Source organism: Balaenoptera physalus (assembly GCF_965194825.1).
Source record: "Balaenoptera physalus genome assembly, contig: HAP1_SCAFFOLD_1588, whole genome shotgun sequence".
Classification (NCBI taxonomy): domain Eukaryota; kingdom Metazoa; phylum Chordata; class Mammalia; order Artiodactyla; family Balaenopteridae; genus Balaenoptera; species Balaenoptera physalus.
The window spans coordinates 134,181-138,080 of record NW_028125209.1 but is presented as its reverse complement, the minus strand read 5'-3'; positions in this window follow the sequence as shown (position 1 = coordinate 138,080).

The window sequence follows — 3,900 nt, the reverse complement described above, 5'->3', positions numbered from 1 at the left end:
GGTAGACATTTGATACATGTAAAAGAAACCGTGAAATCATCTCACAAACCGGCAGGTTTAGAGGAGCCCCAGGGATACAGACACAGGCAGGTCTTCCCACCTTAAAACCAAAAGAATTGACTAAGCTGCAGATTATGTAAGACAGAAATGAATAATGAAATGATAATGGAGATGTGAAAAATTGGGGCTATGAAAAGGACTACCCTTTGTATGCATGTGTGTTCCTTCAAAAGGCACTAAAATATGGGAATACTTGACAGTTGTAAAGCCCCTTTGTACTGCCTGTCCTGCTGTGCCACGCAGCAGCCACTGGGAGGCTCTCTTGACCACCAGTTTTTATCTTCAAGTTCATGCCACAAAAGGACTGGTGACTGACTCTGAAGAGAAGGTAAAGATGTGCTCAGTCTTACCAGAATTTTACACACTCAAGCGTTATGTAAAATCGCCATGCAACCACCACCAGTCTTGTAGTTAACATTGCACGTGATAGGCACTCAAGCATTTACTGAACAGTTGAAGTCGACACTGGGCTGTATGTGCTGCCCTTGACAAGTGGGAAGGTAATAATACAATGCGTGTCTTTAGAATGCCCTTTGCTGAGATGTCCTTTCATTCCTGTGACCAAAATTGGGTTGGAAATTCACACGGGCAGAGTAGAAATATCAGACTCACAGAAATATCTGACTTACAACTGTGACCTGGCCTCTGGCCTTGGCTTGGCTGAGCAAAGTCTTTGTAGAACCTAGGAATAAAAGGGGTGTCAAAAAGAGATGAAATCTGTCATTCCTAACAATTCTTATCACAGCACTTAAACTGAACGAAAATCAAAGATCAGTGCTCTACTTTTGCAGGTTTACTTAGAAAGGCTTTTAACTTATGCTGAGATCGACATTTGCCCCACTAACTGGAAAAGAATTGTTTTGGGAGCCATTCTTCTTGCCTCCGAGTTTTGGGACGATCGGGCTGTATGGAATGTGGACGACTGCCAGATCCTCAAGGACGTTACAGTTGAGGACATGTGAGTTTGTAAGGTTACCGTGAACTTTCTAACCATTTTCCAATACCTCATTTGCTCTCATAAAGTTTACATTTTTAAGAAATGTTACATTTTAAGAAAGGTTACCTTGTGCAGAGAGCTGAAATAGACATAAAATTACAGCCTTCTTTCTATCTAGCTGTAGTATAACAATTTGTATTTCCCCTCATTCATTGGTAGGTCTTGATGTGTTATTGTTGTAATATTCTGCTTGAGAAATTGAAATTATTTTTCTGGTGGTTTTTGCCAAACATTTTACAAGCTCACTACCAGAGCAACATGGTACAGTAAGTAACTTGACAGCTTTCTTAAAGCTGTCTACCAGGTCCAGTCCATTTTTAAGGGGCACATGCCTGGTCTTTGAAGCAAGTGGCCACTGTTAAGGTCTTAGGGCCTCTAGACTACTGACAGGTTATAATTTCAACCTGAGTCACACATTGTGTATTTGCTTTTGCTGGTCTTTTTCTCCTTTTTATCTGAGGTTCTGTTGTTACAGAAACTATGATGTACAGGTAGCCACATATAAAGGTTTCAGATCCCTGTGTTCCTGTCTCCTCCCCTAAAGTCTGCTGAGTTAGGAAACACCTACCTCTCAGGTCGTCCGGGAAGCATCCCTGGGGCCTCACCCAGGGCACTCAGCAAACACAGCAGCACTTTGTGGGGCCTTGAGTTAACTAGGCAGGTTCTCCTCACAGATGGCACGCTCACATTGGCATGAAACGCCAGGCTTCCAGTCTGGCTCTGGTGAAGGGCCCCAAGGGTGGGAAGCAGGATGAGCCAGAGAGGTAATTCCAGCAGACTCTCGAAGTGCCCGCTTGACAGTGAACCTGTCTTTGTGGGTGGCATTCAGGAAAATGTGAAAGGACACCTCTTGATTATATTGGAGAGCAGAGGCCGATCAAGATGGCAGGCAGGGGCAAGAGTTTGTTTTTGTTACCTTTGCCCCTTACCCTAGATAATTCACAATTACCAAAGTGCATATTTACAGCTGAAGCGAGGAAAGCTGTGACTAAGAGAAGGGACCAGTGACTGTCAGTAGCTGTCAAAGTGGCTTTTGGTGAAAATGCCCACTTTGGTGATCATGTAAACCAGGTGGTCGTGGTGATATTGCTGGTAGCAATCTTAGCAAACAGTGGAACAGCAGATAATGAATTTGAAATGAATAGAAGTACTTTTGGAAGTTGCAGAAACTAAAGTGACGTTGACCAACACTATCATCAGTCTTGAAACTGGTCCCTTGAAGGAAGGAAAATTTGTAATCGTGAACACCATCCCTGCCATGATGGCAGCTGAAATTTTCTCAGAATCTGCAACTGAGCTGACTGGGGCTCTGGTTCCAGGTACAACATCCGAGAACATGCAGGGAAACGTGTGGGTGTTCATAGACATTGAGCCCAGGAGCATTGGCGGCACTGTCCAGCTATGAAGAAACTAATTCTAAACAACGCTTTTCTGTGTAGAACGGAGAATCACCAGGAGTTATGTTTATAATAGGCTGCTTTTGTTTATGATCTTTGGGAGTTGGAAAGCATTACAACAAAGTGTTTAATACACATTTGTTTCATCCCTCTGCTGTTGACTACTATTTGTAATGGTCTCATTTTGAGTCTGAATTGAAAAATTGCTGTCTATCAGCTTTTCCTTAAAACTTTCTAACATCTCTGTGTCTTGTTAAATATATATTTCCCTTCAAAAGAGTAAGTTAAACTGAGCAGCTGCTGTTCAGACAGTTTGCTGCGCCTGTAAGTGGTAGGCTCTTCAGCCACCTAGCCATTTACAAACAGCAAAAAACACAGAAGATGCATATTCTGTAGGCATAATGCTTTTCTTCAGTGATTAAAGCTCTATTAATAGACATGTTAATCCTATGAAGTACTGTATTTCCACACAATTAAAATGTATTAGTGGAGAAAATATAAAAGGGATAGTGAAGTGCATTTATTCCTGTAGTAAATTAAGTCCTGATTAGCTGATTATCAAAACATTATCTGATTTACATTTCTATAGACTTCTGGCCGTATGAACAGGAAATTAATTTTGGAAGTAGGTTCAGTTAGGTTTAAAGTTCAACAAATGAGAAACCTCATTTCTGCTCATACTCTGCTCTCCATACAGGAGAACATGGAGCATTTGTTGATTTATCCAATGGATAAAATATTAACACTTTAAAACCAAGAAACCAAATGTATGGTAAAATAAGCCACTTGCATGTTTGTTTGGGTATTTATCATTTTTATCTAATCAACTCTCTAAAGTGATTGCTGTGAAAAGTGGTAAGATTTACTCTAACTTTATATTTATTTACTTAAACATTTGGCAAGCAAATGGCTGGATATGGTCATATAGCAGAAGCCTGCTCCCAGCACTCTACTTTCCCACTTCATTGAATTCGCCCTCTGTGGGCGTGTGCAGTCTGTCCTGGCAAGGGGCGGTAGGTCTGAACATTCTGGGCTGCTCTCCTAACACCGGGGGCAACAACTGCTCTATCAGAGGTCGTATCATAAAGTGGGTTTAGCCTAGCTGAGACATAATCTTACTGCCTTCCTAAGCTTAAAAAGTGCATCCTGTCCTGTCATGGTGACGACAAGTCACCCTAGTAAGGTTTTAAGGTGAACAGAAACTTGCATTATGCCCTTTGACACAGCCCCATGCACGGGGTGGGGGTGGGGGGATTCCCTTTCCCATCGAATGTAGCTTATTTATTTATTTACTTGAGATGAATCCTTGTTGCCTCAAGAGTTTTCCCCCCTCAGAGATAATAGCAGTGGCTCTCGATGGATCCATTTGTTGCCATGGTGATGTGCCCACTCCTTTTGTTGGCTCGTCTCTACTTCAGTAAGCCCCTTCCTGTCACCAGCCCGGTG